At 43.3% G+C, this 25,495-nt stretch overlaps 2 protein-coding genes across 2 annotated transcripts in view; one reads left to right on the forward strand and one right to left on the reverse strand.

Annotated features, from left to right (window-relative positions):
- LOC126959123 (neurexin-3) overlaps positions 1 to 1,220 on the reverse strand; it is a 792,314-nt gene extending 791,094 nt beyond the window's left edge. The window contains exon 1 of the mRNA XM_050798071.1: positions 1,090 to 1,220. The gene's annotated coding sequence lies outside the window, so the exon portion shown is untranslated. The remainder of the gene's footprint in view (positions 1 to 1,089) is intronic.
- The window catches only part of SNW1 (SNW domain containing 1), a 1,184,582-nt gene that overhangs the window by 659,990 nt on the left and 499,097 nt on the right, over positions 1 to 25,495 (forward strand). The gene's annotated exons all lie outside the window — the stretch shown is intronic.

The raw sequence follows: 25,495 nt of genomic DNA on the forward strand, positions 1-25,495 counted from the left end.
CCAGCCACCCACCCCAACTATGACCAACCTAGTCAAACCCCATCCAAACTGCAGGTGCAAGATCAGTGGAATTACCCAGACGAGTATGGCCTAGATCAACTGCCTCCAGATGTGGAAGCTAAACCAAGGCTTAGTATTGCATACCACCTAGTTTTTTGTGATTGTTTGTTATGCAGTAATATCTGCATATATCACCCCAAGATTACTCTCCCACATCCACTGAGATATGTAACTGGCTATGTTTCCCTCTGCACCCTGACTCCCACTATGGTGATCAATGCCCATGTGCTCAGTGCCCTGGCTTCATGGCCTTTGTGCCTCCTCTCCAGTAACCTGCACCTTTTTTCCCACTCCCTTATCACCGATCTGGACTTCAACCCCACCCAGAATTACCTCTCCAACAAATACCTATCTCAGAAAAATCTTATTTCTATGTCCTGTCTCTTCCTAACCCTCCTTGCTAACCTGACCAAAGCTATATGGCACCCTAATCTCTTCACTCACAGTCTATCACCCCTCCTATACTCCATTCTCTTCACTTCTTACCTAGAAGAGGTTTCATAGTCAATCATTCCCTCACCCCCTGAACTTCCACCACCCTCTGGTTCTCTATCTTGAGGAATCTAAGCAACCACTTCCCCTGCTCCTGATAAACAAATAGGTACTAGAAATCAAAACCCCATCTATGCCAACAAATGCAACTACAGTATGGTTCTGTCACTCTCAACCTCAGCTACTTAGCAATCCTTCAACTTTTCCCCAATATGCTCCTTTCTCCAGCTCTTCCAAACCCTTTTCCCCTTCCTCATTCAGCAGATGCCACAGGGGATCCTTTTTTACTGAAAAAAAAAAAAATGAGGCTTTTAGGCACGAAGGCCTGTGCTTCTCTCCCCTCTGGCTACTCACTTTCTCTCCTACCTACCTTCCCTACTTCCCTTCTCAATGAAAAATGGTCCCTTTAAAACTGACTTCTCCCCAGTGCTCCTTCTCCCAGCCCTGCGACCTCCCTGGGACCCTGTTCTATCAACACTTTCTCAAACCTCTACAGGTTCCCCACTCGCCCCCTTCCCCCAGCAGCATGCCAGTTACCTTATAAGAAAACGGGACTCTTCCCTCTTCCCTCGCCTTAAAGATATTCTCTGTGATCCTTTTCTCCATCAAAACTCATCATCTCCATTTCTCCCTTTCTATCCTCATCCTCTGCATTCCGGCTTCTGCCCCCACATGTCCCTGACTCACACAGCTCTCCCCAAAGTTACCAGTGGCTTCCAAAATACCATACCAGAGCTTCTTCTCAGTTCCCACCTCCCAGGCCTTCCTGCTGCATCTGCTGCTGTCGGGCCCCCTTCCTGGCATGTTCGGGTACTTCCCCCTCCTCCCTCTCTGCACACCTTTGAAAGTCACTCTCAGGTGCTCCTTTTCTCCCTGTCACTCTTCAGATACCCTTCAGATGTCAGGGTCCCTGGAGCTCCATCTCCAGATCTCTTCACAAACTACTCACTATCCCTGACCCTCTTAGTCCTGAATGCCCCCCACACAACTCAGACATACTCTGACTACAACCAAACTCATTGTTTTCCTCCTTCACATCCTCTCTTAACTGTTCCTTCTGAATTTATCCTCCTTAGTATTCTCATTCATTCACTCAGTAGGCCCAGCTAGCAACCTGGGCATTATCCCACTCTCTTCATCTCCTCTCTCTCATACTCTCACATCCAATCAATTTTCTTATGTTCTGAAGCTATCTCCTTAATATCCCTCCTTTCCTTCTCTCTCCTTTTCTCTCTCTATACCCCTCTCCCCTTCTACCCTCCATCCCCATCCACCTCAGTAACTCAGTTCAAACAGGTCTTCATCAGTTGGATTATTTCAAAAGCCTAATAGCTGATCTTTGTACTTCCAACCTCTCTCTCCTTCCAACTCTCCTAATGTACTGCTTCCAAGCCAGAATTAACTTTCTAAAACTCACATTTAAGCAGATCACTCCCCGGCTTCTAAAGAAGCTCCTTGCTGCCAATAGGAAAGAGTCCAAGCTCCTTAGATTCAGATTCTAGGAACAAATAACATTTTTGAAAACTCACCAGATACCCAGCACCGTGCTCATCTTATCCTTGCATAAATCCACTGATGTATTATTACCTCCACTTTAGAGATGGGGAAAATTAAGACATCAAGTCTAAGTAACTTGTTCGAGGTCACACGGCCAAGAGGCAGGGCCAAGATGAAACCCAAGCCTTCTAACTTGGATCAGGGTGCTTTCCACTGAGTCTTTTATTGGTCAGCCTTTGAGATTAATAATTTGGACTTGGGCTACATGGTCGTCTGTGTTTATCTGATGAGGTTTCTCAACAGTGGCCTTTTTCAAATTCTCACGCTATTCAGTGTCTCCTGGAAACCAAAATCTCAGTGGACCTCACTTTAAGAGGTCTAATTTTCTAATCCCACTAACCTTAAATTTAACATTGGGTTAAAAATCTCAGCATCAGATGTCACATAAAATTTCCAGTGATTCTCCCTATCCCCTGGAAATAGTCACCCTGTATATTGGACAGGAATTGTTGGGGGCTGAACTGAATCCCCTCTCCCACCCAAATTCCTTATCCCCAGTACCTAATGTGACTGTATTTGGAGTTAGATTATTTAAAGAGCTAATTAAGTTAAAATGAGGCCCTTAGGGTGGACCATAATCCAATCAACTGGTGTCCTTATAACAAGTGGTAACTTGGACACAGATACACGCAGAGGGAAAGCAATGTAATGACACGGAGAGAATGCAGCCATCTGCCCACCAGGAGAGAGGCCTCAGAAGAAATCAGTCCTGCCAACACCTTTGACTTCAACCTCTAGAACTGTGAGAAGATAGACTTCAGCTGTTTAAGTCACCCAGGCTGTAGTAGTTTACTATGGCAGCCTTCAAACCAATACAGAGGGGCTCTCTTTCAGAAATCCTCAAGCATTAAAGGAAATTCTCACAGCTTAGGTACTCCGGCACTTCTGACTCTTCCAATCCCAAAGGTAAGAAAAAGAAATGAGGGAAGGTAGAGAATTTGAAAAGCCAAGGAAGGCCATGCCTTACAGATGCTACACATTAGAATTGTGATGCAATTTCATTCTTCTTAGCAACTGATTGAGGACTCCTGGGGCCTTTGATATTGCTTTATTCTAGAAGGATTAAGTTCTCAGAGAGATTTAATATCCCAGAAAATGGAGATGCTTTCTAACCAGGACTGGGGGTCTACCCTGTGGCATCGGGCCAGGTTTCCAGACTTACAGATGTTATGGGGAAGTAAAATTTGATCCCTCCAAAAAGAGAATGTGCCTAATAAGGACATAAGATTAATTTTTTATTTCATCAAGTAAAGACTTTAGGAAAAAAAGAGAGAGAGATAGGGTCTTTCTTTGTTGCCCAGGCTGGAGTACAGTGGCGTGAGCATGGCTTACTATAGCTTCAAACTCCTAGGCTCCAGTAATCATTCCACCTCAGCCTCCCAAGTAGCTAAGACTACAGGTGTGCACCACCATGCCTAGGTAACTTTTTTTTCTGTAGAGACAGGGTCTTGCTATGTTGCCCAGGCTGGTTTTGAACACTGGGCCTCAAATAAAGGCCTTTTTATAAAACAACAAACTACAAACCAGTTAAAAGAAATCACAAAAGTATATTATATACACATACATATATGAACATGGATAAATCTTTAAAAATGTTGAAGAAAGGAAAATAGCAAGATGCAAAATATGTGATAACACTGTTTATACACATTAAGAGAATGCTATTTAAGCCAGATGTGGTGGCTTACACCCATAATCCCAGCACTTTGGTAGGCCAAGGCAAGCAGATTACTTGAGGTCAGGAATTCGAGACTAGTCTGGTCAACATGGTGAAACCCTATCTCTACTAAAAATACAAAACTTAGCCCAGCATGGTGGTACACGCCTATAATCCCAGCTACTTGGGAGGCTCAGGCAGGAGAATCACTTAAACCTAGGAGGCGGAGTTTGCAGTGAGCCAAGATTGCAACAGTGCACTCCAGCCCGAGCAAGAGTGAGGCTCCATCTCAAAAAAAAAAAAAAAAAAATACTATTTGTATGCATTAAGAGAATACTCATGCACAATACAATAACATTCAGCATTCAGGCTTGTAAATGTATGAAAAAGCATGAATATTTCTAGAAGGATGTAGGTCAGTATCATGATTTTTCTTCTCTTTAAAATAGAGTTTCTCAACCTGAGTGCTATTAACATTTGGGACTAGATAATTCCTTGTTGCAGGCGCTCCTTGCATTGTTGGATGATTGGCAACATCCCTGGCCTCTACCCACTAGATGACAGTAGCACCCCCAAAACTGCACTGGTTGAGAACCACTGCTCTCAGCAAAAAGAGAAGATAATGTAAGTGAGAAGATGGTTAACAATAATTTTTAAATCTATATTTGTAATTTTTTGTTCTTAAAAAATATTGTAAGAAAATATATGTCAATTGTTCACTTGAGTGATAGAAATATGACAGTTTGTTATTTTTCTGAGTCTCATACATTTATAAAATAAAAACTACCATCTATGAGAACTGTAATTTCATGTATTAAAAGGGTAATTTTTAAATCAAACAAGCAGGAAGGCTAGACTAAGATGAGGTGTTGTGGGTTGAAAAAGACATGTTGAAGTCTTAACACCTGGTACCTGTGAATGTGACTTTATTTGAATACAGGGTCTTTACAGATGTTATCAAGTCAAGATGAGGTCATAGTGGAGTAGGCTGGGCTGCAAATCTAATGTCTGGTGTCCTTAGACGGAGAGAGAGATATGGACACAGACACAGGGAAGATGACCATGTGATGATGGAAGTGGCGACTGGAGTGAGGCCACTACAAGTCAAGGAACGCCAAGGATTGCCGGTAACACCAGAAGCCGGGAAGAGGCGAGGAAGGAATCTTCCCTAGAGCCTTCAGAGGGTGTGTGGCCCTGCCAACACCTTGGTTTCAGACTTCTGGCCTCCAGAACTATGAGCTAATACATTTTTGTTGTGTTAAGCCACCCGGTTGCTGGTACTTTGTTAGAGTTCTCCCAGGAAACTAACGCATAAAACTATGCTCCTTTTCAAACTCACTGCATTGCTGGGGAGGTCTTCATTCTCCTACCAACCAGTGAAAACACTGTCTCAAGCCAGCTTGCCTTTGCCAGCCACAGGGAAGCTCAGGGGCTCCGGCCAGCTAGAGAACAAGGAACCCTGTAGCTTCCCCACTGTTGGGGCTGTGTTGTATAGTGGTAGAACAAGATGGGAAAAGAGCAGTATTCACAGCAGAGCTGACACTGGTTCTGTGAGCTTTGCCGAGTGGGACCTCAGTTTACTCATCTGAGCAATGGAACAAAAAGAACAAGTCACAGAGACATCTGGAGGACAAAATGAGATCATGTATATGAAAAGGACTTACAAATGCAAACTATCATCAGCACCAAGTTATCATTTCACACCTGGACTAAAAAAAGACAATCAGCCCCAGAAAAGACAATTAACTTGATACCTTTAGGAAGAAAAAAAAAAATCTGTCTTTGAATATAATTACTTTTATACTAGATTGGGAAATCTCTATCCAGTCTCAAGAGGGTTAAAAATGAGGAAGGGAGACAGATACACACTGAAAAATGGCAGCAAAAATAAAACCAATGGAAGTTTTTATACCATGCTCCCTAAAAATTTTTAATAAAACTTGCTCCTCTGTTTTCTCTTTGATTGGTCATCTTAGCAGGAAATTCCCCATGTTTATCATTACATACAAAGCAGTCTATCAATCACCATGTCGAGCTTTTAGTATGTGGAGCTATGGCACCCAGACCAAGCCCTGGGAAGGATGCCCTTAAGAAGGAAGAAGTAGAAACGGGGTCAAAGTTTAGAACCCAGAACAGATGTGGGAGATCCCAAGAATGGCCACCTAGGTGCACAAAACCCCCAGCACAAATGAACCCCCACCCCTCTCCCACAGCACAAACGAAACCCCCAGCACCAACAAGCAGTGGCAGGAGACAGCTGCGGGTGCTTCCTAGTCTATTTCCCCAGTTCCGACAGAGCTCCAGTTGAATTTTTCTTCTCTTTATAAAGACCTCCAGAACGCAGTTTCCACGACCTTTGTTGCCTTCTCTGTTTCCAGCATTTAACCACTCTGAATGCCAGAAAGTTCTTTCTGGGATCTAACAAATCTCTCAAGCTGGAAGCCATGCCGCCGCCTCTTGCTTTGTGCCCTGTTTGGGAGCCTGTCTGGTAATAGCCTCGCCTTCCTAATTTGAGCTCAACCTGTTCATGAGGATTGATGGAGCTTCCTGCTGAAAGGAGCCTTTAGACATGATGCAACCCCTTCCTTCCACTGATGAGGGAGCCGGGACCCAGAAGCTAAAACACTGGGCCATCCCACAGGCCTCCTCTCTCCTCCATAGAGCTGATGCTCCAAAAACTTTTTAGCTCCTTTTTAGAAATACATTAAAAAGATCTCATCTACAGGGTCAGTGGGAGAGGGTCAGAGAGGGCTTGGGAACAGGATCAGCAACAGGGTCTGGACGGTACCCCCATCCACCCCCATCTCCAGTGGGTTTAGGCTTCTTTGAAAACACTAAGACGTGGCACAGTACTGACATTTGTAAAATACTTTAGAGTTTACAAAAAAAGCACTCTTTCATATATTATCTCATTTAATCTTCAAAGTTTCTATTTAAAATGCACATGATCACCCCCACTTTACAGATGAAGAAAGAGTCCAACAGGTTAATGGCTTACTCGAGATCATATCAACTCTGAGAAGACAGCCCATATGGAACCCAGGCATTTGCCTTCAAATCTCATGCTCCATGACCATGCAAGACCCCCCACAGCAAAGAGCACACGAGAGTCAGAGTTGAGAAAAAAAGGTGTGAGCCCCAGCTCTGGCACCCCTCGCCATGTAAACGCAGGGAAGTCACCGGCCTCCCGATGCTTGGTCTCTCCTAATGCGAGACAAGGAGGTTGGGCAAACAAGGACTTTGAAAGTCACTCCCACCTCTGGAGGAGTGTGCCTCCCTCTGCCTTTTATTTGGTTTCTACACTTATTTTATTTTTACTTATCAAATATCCATTTATTCTCTTTACCACTCTCTTTGTAGATTATCCAACAGACCAAAACATCATGACTAAGCATCCCCAGTGTGTCCGGCATGGAGGGACAATCATCAGGTAGCCCCTGCTCTTGTGGAGCTTTTAGCCTATTAGAAGAATCAGGAATTCTTGGAAATTTCTGATTCCAGCCAGGAAAGATGTGAAACTTTGACTGTGACAAGTGTCACTAAGGCAGAATGTACCACGCCTGAACACAGTACTTAAAGAGCACTAGGAGGGGACTCCAGACCTCCCTGAAGAAGTTACTCCTGTGCAGAGACATGAAGGAAAGAGAAGAGGGGAAAGAAGAACACCCCAGGCAGAGGAAACATCATGGACAGAGGCCCTGTGGTAGGAATGGGCAAGGCAAGTGCAAGAGACTGAAAGGCCAGTGGGGCTGGAACAGGGACAGGGAGGAAAGCATAGTAGGCAATAATAATAGAGGGCTAGGAAAGGCCCAGACCAGGCGCAGAAGGCCAGGATAAAGGGTATAGACTTTATGCTAAGAGCAGTTGAAACCATTGGAAGGTTTTAGGAAGCTGGAGGTAAAGTAGAAGGGACCACAGGACCAGACACATCAGGGTATCCTTAGGTAATGAAGAGGGATCTGCTACTATAGGCCTGCCTCCAACAAACTCAGATAACGTGCTCACATGAGCTGAGCAAATCCCACTTGCTTGGACGCTGAGTTTTTGGCGAATAAACAGACAACAGTTCACTATAGCTGTCCCCTGGTCTGGAAAAATATGTTTTGCTCTCCCTTCCCTCTCGCTGTGTTTCTGCAAATGCCTCATTGCTCTCTGGGTGGCCTGGCCCTCCCCTATGAGGGTAGCCATGGAAGTGTACCACTGAGATCTCCTTCAAGAGGACATGCTGCAGAGAGCAGAGTTACAACAGCACAGCTACCACCTTTTGGATCAATCACTGCATTCACATTGCAGCCACTCCCCCAAAAGCTGCTTCCAGCCAACAACCAAGCACATTGGAGTACTCATGCCAATCCATTCCCATCCAATTCAGGATTCCTCTAACAATCAGCTCTTGCTTGGGGACTTCCCATCAGCCTGGCTGAGACTTTCTCAGAGCTGTGCTGCAGAGGAGGCTCTTCCTATTCAATCTTTCCTTGAGCTCTCCTTTCATCGAACTCAGGTCCGCATCAAGGTTTGAACACTCTCCCTCCCCTTTAATCTTACATAGGCATCTCCCTCAGTAAGATTCTTGCATGTCTAATCAATCCTGTTTTGATGTCTGCCTCTTGGAGAACTCATCCTAATTCCCCTTCCATTCTCTTCCCCCCATCTCAGATCAGTCTTCCTAAAAGGACTAAGATGATTCCCACTAACCTGGCCTGACTCATACGGGGGCTCTCTGGGACTTGGGCAGCACATCCTGTCATTTCTTATAGCATGCTGCCCAAGACCTAGGCTTCCAGCCATCCTAAACTATCAAGAACTATTTGTTTCCAAGGAAAGCACTAGATGAGTTTTGCCAAAGCTGTGGTTCCTCAAAATCAGTCAAACCAGGGAGTTCCTCAGAACAGTTTTTTAAGCCATGTCCATAAAACCCAGGGCCTTAGAGGTGCTCTAAGTGGGTCTAACAAAAGGGAGGCCTAGTTGGCAGGCTCTGGAGACCCCCAAACCACACTTTAACCAGAACAGCTCCACTTTTATCTTTTTTATTTCATTTTGTTTTGTTTTTGGTACTGAGATTCTATGTAAGATTTCATTTGATAAAAAAAAAAAAAAGGTCCCACTGCCAAAAGTAAAAATATATCTAATTGAAAAACTGCTACCAGGGGACTTTTTTTTCTGGGAATGGCAAGCTATTACCATTAAAAACAACTAAAGATCTGGATAAAAAGCACAATGTATCTTCTTAAAATCACCAAAATGCTGATCAGATAGTAAGAAAAGACTAGCCTAAAAGTGAAAGGAAACAGGAATCCAAACAAGTATGAAAATCACTTTTGCCCTGAAGACATCTTCTGAGTCTAGCAAATTTGATCTTTATTTTGACAGCCTGGCAGGGCAAAAGAGAAAAAAAATCCACAACCAGAACCCACATAAAACAGGAAGACCAAAAGTAGACCCTCCTCACAACAACCTGGGTCCCTAAGGGTGAGGATAAATCAGAAATTGACTAGTCCTCAAGATAATCTATAGACTGGGTTTGAATCATTTGTTTTTGAGGAAGCCTCAAGCCATTAATTTCATTTAAGTGGGGGCAGGGGGCAAGATTTATAGTGTCCTCAAGTGTCTGCCAGAAAACTAAAATAAAATTGTTCTGTAGAGGAAGGCACCTTCTTCATCTCAGGCTTAATTTATACTTATAAATCATTTTCATGTACAATGACCAGCATGCAATCAAAGATAACCAGACACACTGTGAAACCACTAGTGAGAACCATTAAAACTAACAGATATGAGTGAGCATCTCTCTCTCTCAGCTCTGAGACCCTATTGGTACTAGAAGTGTCTCCACTGAGTCACAGTAATCTAGTTAGCTGTGCTCAGAATACCACTCTGAGATCTGCCAGCTCCATCTACACTCTCCCTTCTAACAAACCAGGAGGCTCCATTTTCTAGCCAAGAAGTTCCCATACTTTTGAAAGGGCACCCCCAGACCCTAAGCATATGATCCCAGAGTCAGCCTTATGCTTTCACTCTTGGTAGGAAGTTCTACAGTTCCATTCCTATGGAAAGATAAAACCATTTACACCATAAAGACAACAGTGATTCCCCTTTAGGTCACCACTACAACAGCACAGCCCCCCTTTTCCACTTTCTTCCTCCTCCCTAACAGTTCTGACCCTGCCTGCCCTCCCTCTTGATCAAGACTGCTCTCCTAATTAAAATAAACAAATGTCAGGAAGCAATTACTGCAGAGAAAGAGGCAGATGGTAGAATACTGGCACTCTGGTATTGCATTAAGCAGTAACTTGCTATCTCTTCAAAGTTTCTGCACTTTAATTAAGCATCGTTATAGACAGGTTCAATGAGCTTTGGAGTGGGGTTTATCAAATTAGCTTCTCACAGGGCTGATGCTGTGTGATTGCAAGAGGTGTTCCTGATGCAAGGCTCAGCTGCCTGAGAGGGCCCAGGAGGGGAGCAAAGGGCAAGAAGGCCCAACTCCACTCCCTTGGCAGATCAGAGGAGGGGGTGAAACTCTACCCACAGTGGTGGAGAGGGTGAAACAGTAGAGAAAAACTAAGTGAACACTGAGGTGGGGATTCAGACATCCCCCAAGCTGAGCACTTGCTTTTTCCCTTTATCCCCCTTCTGTGTGTGCTACCCACAACAGCCTAGCCCAAAAGAGAAAGACCAGACTCTAGGAGATGGCAGGACAAAGAGTGAAATCAGACAGATCTCAATTCTAATTCTTCTTACAATCCAAATAACACTGGACAAACAACTTTTCTGGGCCTCAGGAGTTTTTCTCTTCATTTGCAAAATGGAAGTAATAACAGCTAACAATTTTTGAATACTTACTATGTGCCAGGCACCATTCTAAGCACTTTTTGTGTCTAATTCATTTAATTCTTCTCTCTGGAATATTATAAGGTAGGTATGATCATTACCCCATTTAACAGATGAGAGGCTGGAGGCACTGGGAGAATAAACCTGCCCAAAGTCACACAGGTGGTAAGTGGTGGAGCCAAAACTCTAACCAGGCAGTCTGGATCTAGAGCACATGCTCCCTCGTGGTCACAAAACACCACAAGGCAAATTTAAGAAAAAATGATTTGCTCAACAATAAAATCAGATTTACCACGGCTGCTTGCAACATAAATAAATCTTTAAAATGTTATGCTGAGCAAAACAAGACATAAGTCCATTTACATAAAATTCCAGAAACAGAAAAGTCCATAAATAATGATAAAAATTAAATCCGTGGTTGCCTGGGGCCAGGGGTGGGGACAGAGACCACCAAGAGGCACAGAAAAACTTCTGGGGGGTGATGGGGATGTTCTCTATCTTGACTATGGTGTTTGTTACACAGGTGTATATATTTGCCAGTACTCAAACTGTACACTTAGAAAATTGAGGTACTTTATTGTACATAGCTTACACCTCAAACAAATTTTTGGAAACCTACTTACTAAATGAACACAAAAATATAAATGGCAGTGTTACGGTCTGAATGCTCACATTCCCCCACCTAAGTTTATATGCTGAAACCATCCCCAGTGTGATAATAAGAGGTGGAGTCTTTGGGAGGTGATTGGGTCATGAGGGTGAAGCCTTCATGAATGGGATTCGTGTCCTTACAGCAGAGGCCAGAGGAAGCTTATTTATCCCTTCCGGCCCTTCTGCCATGTGAGCACACATTGAAGATGCCACCTACAAGAACTGGTTCTCACCAGATGCTGAATCTGCTGGCAATGTGATCCTGGATTTCCCACTCTCCAGAACCATGAGTAAAAAATATCTGTCATTTCTAAATGACCCAGTCGAAGGTATTTTGCTATAGTAGCCTGAATGGACTAAGACAAGCAGTGATCCTTGTGTGGTGGGATTCACTCATTCAACAAATATTTATTAAGCACTTATCATGTGTCAGGCAATGTTCTAGGTGCTGGTGACACATCAGTGTAAACAGATTAAAATACTTGCCTTTGTGGCTCTTAAATTCTAGTGGAGAGAGACAGATAATAAGCAAATACATAAATATAACAAATAGTATGCCCAATGGTGACAAGTACTCTGGAAAAAATAATAAAGTAGAGAAGAAGGAATTAAGAGTGCTGAGGGAGAGGACTGCAATTTAAAACAAAGGGTTCAGGGAAAGCCCCCTTCTCAGCAAGGTACATGATATGGTTTGGCTCTGTGTCCTCACCCTAACCACATCTCAAATTATAATCCCCATAACCTCCACGTGTTGAGGGAGGGACAAGTGGGAGGTGATTGTATCATGAGGGTGGTTCCCCATGCTGTTCTTGTGGTAGTGAGTTATCACGAGATCTGATGGGTTTATAAGGCAGTTTTCCCTGCTCTTGCTAGCTTTCTCTCACCTGATGCCATGTAAAATGTGCCTCTTCCCCTTCCGCCATGATTGTAAGTTTTCTGAGGCCTCCCCAGTCGTGCCGAACTGTAAGTCAACTAAACTTCTTTTCTTTATAAATTACCTGTTCTCAGACATGTCTTTATAGCAGTGTGAGAACAAATATAGCACATGAGCAGAGAGGAAGACAGGTGAGGTAATCGCACCTGCCCTAAGAGCAGACCTGTCCAGCCTCTGTGTTCTCCTTCAGCCCTGCTCCACAATCCTCCACCTCTGGCTGCCGTCTCCTTTACCTCAGGTTCTCCATGCTCTTCCTGTTTCACCTGCCTCTCTTCCCACAGCTGGCACAGTCCTGCCCACCAAGGTCTCAGGCCCCCCTCACACCTCCAGTCACATCTCCCAGTCAAGCCTTCACACCTTGCTGCACACCACCTGCTTGGTTTAGAACATCTCGTCACCTCCCAGGTGAGACTCACCTCCTTCAGACAAGTTTCAAGAAAACAAAACTGACCTGCTGGGGACAAGGCTTAGGAGGTCTGTGTGGCCAAGACACTGATTTTATCTCAAGTGGGATGATGAGTGTCCAGGCCCAGAAGTTCAGGTAACCGTCAATATTAGTGATCATTTACTACAGGAGATACTGGAATTATAAAGCTTAGTAAAACAGGGCCCCAACCATCATGGGGACACATATGCAAACTACAAATTAAATAGCACTTAATGGCTGTATTAGTGGAAATCATCATAACAATACAGTACTTGCTGTGAGCTTACCATGTGCTGAGAGTTGGACCCAGCATTTAGTACACACACAGCCATATAATCCTCACATAGCCTCATCAAGTAGATAACCTACTCCTATCTTACAGATGAGGCTCAGAGAAGTTAAGTAACTTGCCCAGAGTCACAGAGCTTGAAGGTGGCCAAATCAGAATTAGAATTACATCTGTCCCATTCCAGAGGCTCCAGTCTCACCACTCTAATAAAATACACATGGGCACAGAAGTAGCTCAGGGAAAGAAGTGCTACCTGTGTCCACTGGTATAGGGATGGCCTCAGATAGGAGACATTTGATCTGGATTTTAAAATATGAATAACTGATTTGAAGGATTATAAGGGGGGAAGAGGTGGGAAGGAAGAGGGAAGAAACATGAGGAAAAGCACAAACAATGTGGTATTGAACAACGGCAAACTGGACTTTTATTGGAGGCACAGTGTCAAGAGCAGGAGGATAGAGAACTTGAGCTTGAAGAAGTCAACAGTGTCCAGTTTTGAAAGGCCTCCAGATCAAGCTAAGGATATATATTTATTTTATTTAACAAGGCACACACTAACAAAGCACATAGTAAATACTATTTATATAGTATTTACTCTGTGCTAAGCACTTTTTTAAGCATATCACAAATGTTAACTCATTGAATCCTTCTAACACCCGACAAATTAGGTATTAATATTATCGCCCATTTTATAGGTGAGAAAGTTGAAGAACAGAAAGATTACATAACCTACCTATGCTAACTCAGCAAGTAGATGAAATTCAAACCCAGGCAGTCTGACTCCAGAGTCCAGGCTTTTAGCCACTACCTAGGCTACATTAACAAGATTTTACAGGGGAGGCAATATTTCACACAAGGAATGTTGTGCTTAGTTTTATTTCCTTAAGATTTCTACCACCATATGTCAGAAAAACATAAAACAGAAGAAAAAAAAGAATGGGTCGTAGGAAGACCCCCCACAAGAAGGCACTAAAGTGTTCTGTTGAAAGCTGATAATGATCTGTTGGCAAGAAAGACACAGAGGAACAAGTAGAGTTCAAAGATATTTTAAATGAAGAACCAAAAGGGCGTGATGACTAACGTGGTGGAGAAAGAGGGATATTGAAGTTGGCTTCCACCTTTCCAGCTCAGATTCCTGGATAGATGGAGATGCTACCCACTCAGATATGCAGGAAATGATGACACGCAGACCTGAGTGTGTTAAGTCTAATTCTCAACTTACTATGGATTCTCAATTGTAAGAACAAGTAGGAGTTGCCTGTGTAGCTCTGAAGCCAACACTGTTGGTTTTGCAGCTGTCAATCCTGATGTGCCTGTGGGTAGAGAGGACCAGAAGCCAGGCAATGTAAGGTGTATGAGAGAGTTCAAGGCTGGGGATATCAACTGGGGAGTAATCCACCCTTGAATAGCAGTGAAAAGCATAGGATTAGAAAAGATATCAGAGAGAGAAAAGGTAGAGTGCACAGGAAGAAGGTGGGTGGCAGGGCTCTGGAGAAAGACATTTAAGGGTTATATAAAAGAAACAAACCAAAAAGAAGGAGAAGAAACAAACACACCCTATAGATCTGTGGCTAGGTAATATTCCTTAGAAAGTCCAATGTGGGAAGGCCAGGCGCAGTGGTTCACACCTGTAATCCCAGCACCTTGGGAAGCCAAGGTGGGCTGATGGCTTGAGGTCAGGAGTTCGAGACCAGTCTGTCCAACATGGTGAAACCCCTTCTCTACTAAAAATACAAAAATTAGCCAGGCATGGTGGCACACGCCTGTAATTGCAGGTACTCAGGAGGCTGAGGCAGGAGAATCACTTGAACCCAGGAGGTGGAAGTTGCAGTGAGCCAAGATCACACCACTGCACTCCAGCCTGGGCAACAGAGCAAGACTCCATCTCAAAAAAAAAAAAAAAGAAAAAAGAAAAAAAAAAAGAAAGTCCAATGTGGCAAAATAGGAAAAGAAGCCTGGAGGCCAATTCACTGTGTAGCCTTGGACAAGTTGCTCGCCACCCACTTTGAGCCACAGTTTGGACTTAATAATCTCCAACATCCGGCCGGGCGCAGTGGCTCATGCCTGTAATCCCAGCACTTTGGGAGGCCAAGGCGGGAGGATCACGAGGTCAGGAGATTGAGACCATCCTGGTGAAACCCCGTCTCTACTAAAAATACAAAAAATTAGCCAGGCGTGGCAGCAGGCGCCTGTAGTCCCAGCTACTTGGGAGGATGAGATAGGAGAATGGCGTGAACCTGGGAGACGGAGCTTGCAGTGAGCGGAGATCGCGCCACTGCACTCCAGCCTGGGTGACAGAGCGAGACTCCGTCTCAAAAAAATAAAAAATAAAAAATAATCTCCAACATCCCTGCCAGTTATGAAACGGGACCACGAAGTGACCTCAAGATGCGTCTGTGTAACCACCCTGAGAACATTCAGGACAGTGATTTTGGGGAAGGAGTCCAGTCAGTAGTCCTGCCAGTTGCCCTACCAACCAAGGAGGCCACTAGTTAAGCAATAGGAGCAATCTCATCTCAGCCTTTCACTTTTCTTTTTCTCTCTCTTAGGCCCTCTGGGCCTTTCTTCCTCTTTACTTACAGAGAGAGAAGCATTCTTCTCAGGGCACAAGAGAGAGTTTCTTCCCCACTCCAGTCACCCTCCTCTGGGCAGACTGGAGGAGGAGAAACCTGGCATTCCTGGGGTATGAGTGATCCAAGCAGAGTGTGGGAAACCCCTGCATGGCTGTATTCCAAGAAAACATGAACGCCATTTCATGGGATACTGTGTCTGAACGCTTTGCATTAAGAGAAGCTCCCCTCGTCCACTTCACAGGAATGGTGTGAACACCTGGGAGAAGGAGTCATGAAAAGGTTTTGGAAGAAAAGCTTCATTGTACATAGAGAAACTCCTCCATGGTGTCACAGGACAAAAGTAAGCCTCTACTGGGTACTTTACAAAACAAAAAGACAGGGCATCTCCACTTTTGTGCCCCACAGGTACCTCAAACACAATATGCCACAACCTGGATACATCAACCTCCCAGCAGCCCCCACATCTGCTTTGTGATCTGGTTTCTTGGCCTCATCAATCGGCACCCACAAATACAAACTCTTCCCTTCTGCCTGCCTACCCCTCTCTATCCTCACTGCCACTTAATTCCATCACCATCTCTTACCTGAATAGTTGACCTAGACTCCACACTTATCTCTCTGCATTCAGTCCTGGTCCTCTCTCACCCATTCCTAAACTGGAGCCAAGATGGTCTTGGCATAATTTCAGTTCGAGCACACAACTCCTTTCCTTAGAGCTCTTCAGTGACTCTTGGTGACTCTCAACATGGAGTCCAAACTCTGGCCTGGCAGGCGAGGCACTTTCCCAGCTGTCTGCCACCTCTTTAGATGCATCCCTCTCATCATGCAGCTGGCTCTTCCCTCAGCAATCTTTGTCTCTAGTGCACCCTGCTGTCCCTCTACCTCTGCACAGACTGTTCCCTCTACCCGGAATACTCCTCTTTACCCTCTTGGCCTAAGCCAAGCAACAGTCAACTTTTTGATCTTTCACCTCAATTCCTCCAGGAAGCCCAATCCTACTACTCAAAGAGTTAAATAATCCTCTTTCATTCAAACTCTACTCAAGCAATGTGTAAGTACTTCAACAACATCCAAGTATGCCGTGCATCATGTCAGCCAATCTGAAAAGACCCAACACATAACATATTGCACCATGCCAGTGGGACACTGGGATGGGGAAGAAAAATAAAGATGCTTGCATGAGCAAGGGACTTAATCCCCCCAGACCTCCATTTCCTCATCAGTAGGTAAGGGGATTGGCATAGAATTCTGTCCCCACGATACTTGTCATTATCAGAAATACTTAAATACATCCAATCAGTGCCCACAGTGATATTTAGACATTAACCCTCTGGCATTCCCAACCCTTCAGTCTCCAAACACTAACTGCAGTGATCCTGAGATCCACTGGTACCTTGGGTGGCATGTCCAGCATGCCCTGTGGGCTGGGGCAGCGGACACTGAAATAGGTTTCTCCTGCACTACCTGCGCCCCCATCAACACAAAGGGCAGAAGGTCAGATGGAAAGCTACTCTCTTGGTCTCCACACTTTGACTCTGGCCTCCTTAGAAGCCCCTCCTATGAAATGGTCCTGTAAACTTCCAAAGAGCTCCACAAACCTCAAAGAATGTGAAAAGACTCCATAACCCACAAAGTCCTCAGTAGAATCTAAGTGACCCAAAACCCAGTTACTTACAGCTCATTATTGCCATGTATAATATTTTAGAATTTATGCTAACATTTGTTTTGTGTATGATTGTAATAATAATACATGTACCTGCTAGGAACTTTTGAAAATGCAAGAGAAAAAGCACAATTATGCCATTTAGAAATGATTAACATTAACCTTTGTAGTCTTTCTTCTATGCACATTATTAATTTAGATCATAATGTACATATTTTATAGCTTGATTTTTCCCTATACCATTACGTTATTTTGATGATTGCATAGTATTTCATTATCACCATTAATTTAAGTAATTCCCTATCCTAAGAACTTAGGCTATTTCAACTTTCTAAAACTTTTCTCACAGTAACATTATGAATAAAACTGTGAGAAATATCCCTAAATATATTTTGATATACCTTTTTTCTTAGGGTGGAGATCTAGTGTTTTTGCATTACATTGACAAAGGAAAAACCAAGAGGTAAATAAAGAAAAACAAACCGGGGGCACGTCCAAGATGGCTGAATAGGAAGAGCTCCAGCCTCCAGCTCCCAGCGTGAGCAACACAGAAGATGGGTGATTTCTGCATTTTCAACTGAGGTACCGGGTTCATCTCACTAGGGCATGTCGGACAGTTGGCACTGGTCTGTGGGTGCAGCCCGACCAGCGAGAGCTGAAGCAGGGTGAGGCATCACCTCACCTGGGAAGCACAAGGGGGAAGGAAATTCCTTTTCCTAGCCAAAGGAAACTGAGACACACAACACCTGGAAAATTGGGTAACTCCCACCCTAAAACTGCACTTTACCAAGGGTCTTAGCAAACGGCACACCAGGAGATTATATCCCACACCTGGCCCGGAGGGTCCCACGCCCACGGAGCCTCCCTCATTGCTAGCACAGCAGTCTGAGATCTAACTGCAAGGTGGTAGCAAGGTTGGGGGAGGGGCGCCCACCATTGCTGAGGCTTAAGTAGGTAAACAAAGCCGCAGGGAAGCTCGAATTGGGTAGAGTCCACCACAGCTCAAGGAGGCCAGCCTGCCTCTGTAGACTCCTCCTCTGGGGACAGGACAGCTAAACAAAAAGCAGCAGAAACCTCGGCAGAGGTAAATGCCCCTGACTGACAGCTTTGAAGAGAGCAGTGGATCTCCCAGCACAGAGGTTGAGATCTGAGAACAGACTGCCTGCTCAAGTGGGTCCCTGACCCCTGAGTAGCCTAACTGGGAGACATCCCCCACTAGGTGCAGACCGACACCTCACACCTCACACAGCGGGGTACACCCCTGAGACGAAGCTTCCAGAGCAAGAATCAGACAGCAACACTCGCTGTTCAGCAACATTCTATCTTCTGCAGCCTCCGCTGCTGATACCCAGGCAAACAGAGTCTGGAGTGGACCTCAAGCAAACTACAACAGACCTATAGCTGAGGGTCCTGACTGTTAGAAGGAAAACTAACAAACAGAAAGGACACCCACACCAAACCCCATCAGTACGTCACCATCACCAAAGACCAAAGGCAGATAAAACCACAAAGATGGGGAAAAAGCAGTGCAGAAAAGCTGAAAATTCAAAAAATCAGAGACCATCTCCCCCTCCAAAGGAACACAGCTCATGGCCAGCAACGGAACAAAGTTGGACGGAGAATGACTTTGACAAGGTGAGAGAAGAAGGTTTCAGTCAATCAAACTTCTCAGAGCTAAAGGAGGAACTATGTAACCAGCACAAAGAAACTAAAAACCTTGAAAAAAGAATGGATGAATGGATAACTAGAATAATCAATGCAGAGAAGACCTTAAAAGAACTGATAGAGATGAAAACCATGACATGAGAAATACGTGACAAATGCACAAGCTTCAGTAACAGACTCCATCAACTGGAAGAAAGAGTATCAGCGATTGAAGATCAAATGAATGAAATGAAGTGAGAAGAGAAGTGTAGAGAAAAAAGAGTAAAAAGAAATGAACAAAGCCTCCAAGAAATATGGGATTATGTGAAAAGACCAAATCTACGTCTGATTGGGGTGCCTGAAAGTGATGGGGAAAATGGAACCAAGTTGGAAAACACTCTTAGGATATCATCCAGGAGAACTTCCCCAACCTAGTAAGGCAGGCCAACATTCAAATTCAGGAAATACAAAGAACACCACAAAGATACTCCTCAAGAAGAGCAACTCCAAGACACATAATTGTCAGATTCACCAAAGTTGAAATGAAGGAAAAACTGTTAAGGGCAGCCAGAGAGAAAGGTCGGGGTACCCACAAAGGGAAGCCCATCAGACTAACAGCAGATCTCTCGGTAGAAATGCTACAGCCAGAAGAGAGTGGGGGCCAATATTCAACATTCTTAAAGAAAAGAGTTTTCAACCCAGAATTTCATATCCAGCCAAACTAAGTTTCATAAGTGAAGGAGAAATAAAATCCTTTACAGATAAGCAAATGCTTAGAGATTTTGTCACCACAAGGCCTGCCTTACAAGAGACCCTGAAGGAAGCACTAAACATGGAAAGGAACAACCAGTACCAGCCATTGCAAAAACATGCCAAAATGTAAAGACCATCAAGGATAGGACGACACTGCATCAACTAGCGAGCAAAATAACCAGCTAATATCGTAATGGCAGGATCAAGTTCACACATAACAACATTAACCTTAAATGTAAATGGACTAAATGGTCCAATTAAAAGACACAGACTGGCAAACTGGCTAAAGAGTCAAGACCCATCAGTTTGCTGTATTCAGGAGACCCATCTCACAGGCAGAGACACACATAGGCTCAAAATAAAGGGATGGAGGAAGATCTACCAAGCAAATGGAAAACAAAAAAAAAGCAGGGGTTGCAATCCTAGTCTCTGATAAAACAGACTTTAAACCATCAAAGATCAAAAGAGACAAAGAAGGCCATTACATAATGGTAAAGGGATCAATTCAACAGGAAGAGCTAACTATCCTAAATATATATGCACCCAATACAGGAGCACCCAGATTCATAAAGGAAGTCCTTAGAGACTTACAAAGAGACTTAGACTTCCATACAATAATAATGGGAGACTTTAACGCCCCACTGTCAACATTAGACAGATCAACAAGACAGAAAGTTAACAGGGATATCCAGGAATTGAACTCAACTCTGCACCAAGCGGACCTAATAGACATCTACAGAACTCTCCACCCCAAATCAACAGAATATACATTCTTCTCAGCACCACATCACACTTATTTCAAAATTGACCACATAGTTGGAAGTAAAGCACTCCTCAGCAAATGTAAAAGAACAGAAATTATAACAACCTGTCTCTCAGACCACAGTGCAATCAAACTAGAACTCAGGACTAAGAAACTCAATCAAAACCGCTCTACTACATGGAAACTGAACAACCTGCTCCTGAATGACTACTGGGTACATAACGAAATGAAGGCAGAAATAAAGATGTTCTTTGAAACCAATGAGAACAAAGATACAACATACCAGAATCTCTGGGACACATTTAAAGCAGTGTGTAGAGGGAAATTTATAGCACTAAATGCCCACAAGAGAAAGCAGGAAAGATCTAATTCGACACCCTAACATCACAATTAAAGAACTAGTAAAGCAAAAGCAAACATTCAAAAGCTAGCAGAAGGCAAGAAATAGCAGAACTGAAGGAGATAGAGACACAAAAAGCCCTCCAAAAAATCAATGAATCCAGGAGTTGATTTTTTCAAAAGATCAACAAAATTGATAGACCGCTAGCAAGACTAATAAAGAACGAAAGAGAGAAGAATGCGACCCCACAGAAATACAAACTACCATCAGGGAATACTATAAACACCTCTACGCAAATAAACTAGAAAACATAGAAGAAATGGATAATTTCCTGGACACTTACACTCTTCCAAGACTAAACCAGGAAGAAGTTGAACCCCTGAATAGACCAATAGCAGGCTCTGAAATTGAGGCAATAATTAATAGCCTACCAACCAAAGGAAGTCCAGGACCAGACGGATTCACAGCCAAATTCTACCGGAGGTACAAGGAGGAGTTGGTACCGTTCCTTCTGAAACTATTCCAATCAATAGAAAAAGAGGGAATCCTCCCTAACTCATTTTATGAGGCAACATCATCCTGATACCAAAGCCTGATAGAGATACAACAAAAAAAGAGAATTTTAGACCAATATCCCTGATGAACATCGATGCAAAAATCCTCAATAAAATACTGGCAAACCGAATCCGGTAGCACATCAAAAAGCTTATCCACCACGATCAAGTGGGCTTCATCCCTGGGATGCAAGGCTGGTTCAACATATACAAATCAATAAACGTAATCCAGCATATAAACAGAACCAAAGATAAAAACCACATGATTATCTCAATAGATAGAGAAAAGGCCTTTGACAAAATTCAACAGCCCTTCAAGCTAAAAACTCTCAATAAATTTGGTATTGATGGAACGTATTTCAAAATAATAAGAGCTATTTATGACAAACCCACAGCCAATATCATACTGAATGGGCAAAAACTGGAAGCATTCCCTTTGAAAACTGGCACAAGACAGGGATGCCCTCTCTCACCACTCCTATTCAACATAGTGTTGAAAGTTCTGGCTAGGGCAATCAGGCAAGAGAAAGAAATAAAGGGTATTCAATTAGGAAAAGAAGAAGTCAAATTGTCCCTGTTTGCAGATGACATGATTGTCTATTGAGAAAACCCCATCATCTCAGCCCCAAATCTCCTTAAGCTGATAAGCAACTTCAGCAAAGGCTCAGGATACAAAATTAATGTGCAAAAATCACAAGCATTCTTATACACCAGTAACAGATAAACAGAGAGCCAAATCATGAATGAACTTCCATTCATAATTGCTTCAAAGAGAATCAAATACCTAGGAATCCAACTTACAAGGGATGTAAAGGACCTCTTCAAGAAGAACTACAAACCAATGCTCAATGAAATAAAAGAAGACACAAACAAATGGAAGAACATTCCATGCTCATGGATAAGAAGAATCAATAGTGTGAAAATGGCCATACTGCCCAAGGTAGTTTACAGATTCAATTCCATCCCCATTAAGCTACCAATGAGTTTCTTTACAGAATTGGAAAAAACTGCTTTAAAGTTCATATGGAACCAAAAAAGAGCCCACATTGGCAAGACAATCCTAAGTCAAAAGAACAAAGCTGGAGGCATCATGCTACCTGACTTCAAACTATACTACAAGGCTACAGTAACCAAAACAGCATGGTACTGGTAGCAAAACAGAGATATAGACCAATGGAACAGAACAGAGCCCTCAGAAATAATACCACACATCTACAGCCATCTGATCTTTGACAAACCTGACAAAAACAAGAAATGGGGAAAGGATTCCCTATTTAATAAATGGTGCTGGGAAAATTGGCTAGCCATAAGTAGAAAGCTGAAACTGGATCCTTTCCTTACTCCTTATACGAAAATTAATTCAAGATGGATTAGAGACTTAAACGTTAGACCTAATACCATAAAAACCCTAGAAGAAAACCTAGGTAATACCATTCAGGACATAGGCATGGGCAAGGACTTCATGGCTAAAACACCAAAAGCAATGGCAACAAAAGCCAAAATTGACAAATGGGATCTAATTAAACTAAAGAGCTTCTGCACAGCAAAAGAAACTACCATCAGAGTGAACAGGCAACCTACAGAATGGGAGAAAATTTTTGCAATCTACTCATCTGACAAAGGGCTAATATCCAGAACCTACAAAGAACTCAAACAAATTTACAAGAAAAAAAAACAAACAACCCCATCAAAAAGTGGGCAAAGGATATGAACAGACACTTCTCAAAAGAAGACATGCATACAGCCAACAGACACATGAAAAAATGCTCATCATCACTGGCCATCAGAGAAATGCAAATCAAAACCACAATGAGATACCATCTTACACCAGTTAGAATGGCAGTCATTTAAAAAATCAGGAAACAACAGGTGCTGGAGAGGATGTGGAGAAATAGGAACACTTTTACACTGTTGGTGGGACTGTAAACTAGTTCAACCCTTGTGGAAAACAGTGTGGTGATTCCTCAAGGATCTAGAACTAGAAATACCATTTGACCCAGCCATCCCATTACTGGGGATATACCCAAAGGATTATAAGTCATGCTGCTATAAAGACACATGCACACGTATGTTTATTGCGGCACTATTCACAATAGCAAAGACTTGGAATCAACCCAAATGTCCATCAGTGGCAGACTGAATTAAGAAAATGTGGCACATATACACCATGGAATACTATGCAGCCATAAAAAAGGATGAGTTCGTGTCCTTTGTAGGGACATGGATGCAGCTGGAAACCATCATTCTCAGCAAACTATCGCAAGAACAAAAAACCAAATACTGCATGTTCTCACTCATAGGTGGGAATTGAACAAGGAGATCACTTGGACACAGGAAAGGGATCATCACACACTGGGTCCTATTGTGGGGTGGTGGGGAGGGATAGCATTAGGAGATATACCTAATGTAAATGACGAGTTGATGGATGCAGCACACCAACATGGCACATGTATACATATGTAACAAACCTGCACATTGTGCACATGTACCCTAGAACTTAAAGTATAATAAAAAATAAAAAAGAAAGGAAAAAAAACAAGATGCAAAGATATTTTTTCCTCACACCCCTGAAGAGCCCATTCACACATGCTCATGCTCTTTCTTAGAACTGGCCAAGGTTAAAACAAACAAAAAAAAATGTCATTTCTTTAGGCCTATCTAATAGGCCAGGCGTAGCAAAAATACATTATAAAGGGGCTGGAAAATGTTAATTCTTATACTCTGCAGGTGGGATGGTAATATGGCGTAAACTTTAGAGGGAGAAACGATATTATTTTTAATTATAGAAAATGTAGAATTTAAATATCCAACAATAAGGAATAAAGTAAATTGTTACATCTCTGTAATGGAGTACTTTATACCTTTACAACCTTTTCAATAAAAGGTTAAAGAATACCTCCTGGTGCAGTAACAAGCTCACATTATAACATTTAAATCAGGAAAAATATCAGACAACACAGTGTATTTCTGTAAACAAATAAAGAAATGTACACAATCTAATACACACACAAACCCCCTCCTACACACACACACACACACACACCTGGAAGGATCTACAACAAAATGTCAACAATAGTATGTGGTAGGAAAATAGTGATTTTTGCTTGTGTCTCTGTGCTTTTCTGACTTTTTTAAGTTTCCAGTATTCGTGTTTAATATTTGCATCACATAAAGTACTAGGTATTAATAGCGATAAAGGAAAACCTTATCAGATTGGTGAAGGAAATAAAGCAACACTAACTGTTTCCAAACTCAGGTGGATTGGTCCCATTTCCTGTCCCTCCTTTCCACCTCTCTACATGTGGCCATGCCCATCAGGGGACAGAAGAAAAACAACTAGAAAATGAGCCTGTGACATTTCCCACCCAGTTTTGAAACTGAGCCGAGCAGCTGAAAAAGACTAGGATCAAAGAAATACATCATACCTGGGAGCCAGTGCCAAATCCCAGGCTACCCGTCACTGATGTCTAACCCTGAAACAGTAGCAATGGGAGAATGCTTTACCTAGCTCCATAATGCCAACAATGAGTAATTATTAGTAATACTGCCTCTGGGCCCCAGGAAGCCTCATCTCACATGGGGTTGGGGGTGAAACAAAGGAGTTGCCTCCTCTCACAAACTGAGCTGCTTTCAGCACACCTGGCACCTCACATCTGCATAGTAACTCACAGCCCCAGGCCCCCAGGGCACACTCCCAGAGGAAAGCCCTCTCTATGGACACAAGCATAAGAGGAAACATCCCATGTGTAAAGAGAAAGGCATGGGGACTCAGATGTGAGCCTTGACAAGCCCCAACCCCAGCCAGAGAAGCAGAGGGGGATGGTAGCCCCGACCAGGCTGTGGTCCTGGATGTCTGTCTCTACTTGCTGGCTAGCTGTGTTGCTTTATTCAAGTGTTCTAATGGCTATGCCCCTCTGTGTCCTCATCTGTAATACAGAAAATGCTAATTCTACCTATGGCGTTGGGTTAAGATTATAAAACTAAAATAATACATATCATAAACCTGGGTCTAGCACACAGTACTTGGAAATTGGTCTCCTTTTCCTGTCTTGCCTTTGTCCCTGGAAAAGGGCAGGGACTTTTAACAGTTGGCAGGGACACTGTCCCCACCCCCAGCAACCAAGTTTTCCTTCTCAGGGTATCAGTGAGGGGTTGGCCTTGATATGAGAGATCTGTTTAGCCCACCTGGCTAACACACATAGAATCAGAAAGCCCATACCTGCCATTTATTTTTCCATCCAACAGATTTTTCACAGACCTAGGAGGGGCTTTCAGGTGACCTAGCTGACCTCCTCCCATACCCACATCCC

This window comes from Macaca thibetana, chromosome 7, assembly GCF_024542745.1.
Source record: "Macaca thibetana thibetana isolate TM-01 chromosome 7, ASM2454274v1, whole genome shotgun sequence".
Classification (NCBI taxonomy): domain Eukaryota; kingdom Metazoa; phylum Chordata; class Mammalia; order Primates; family Cercopithecidae; genus Macaca; species Macaca thibetana.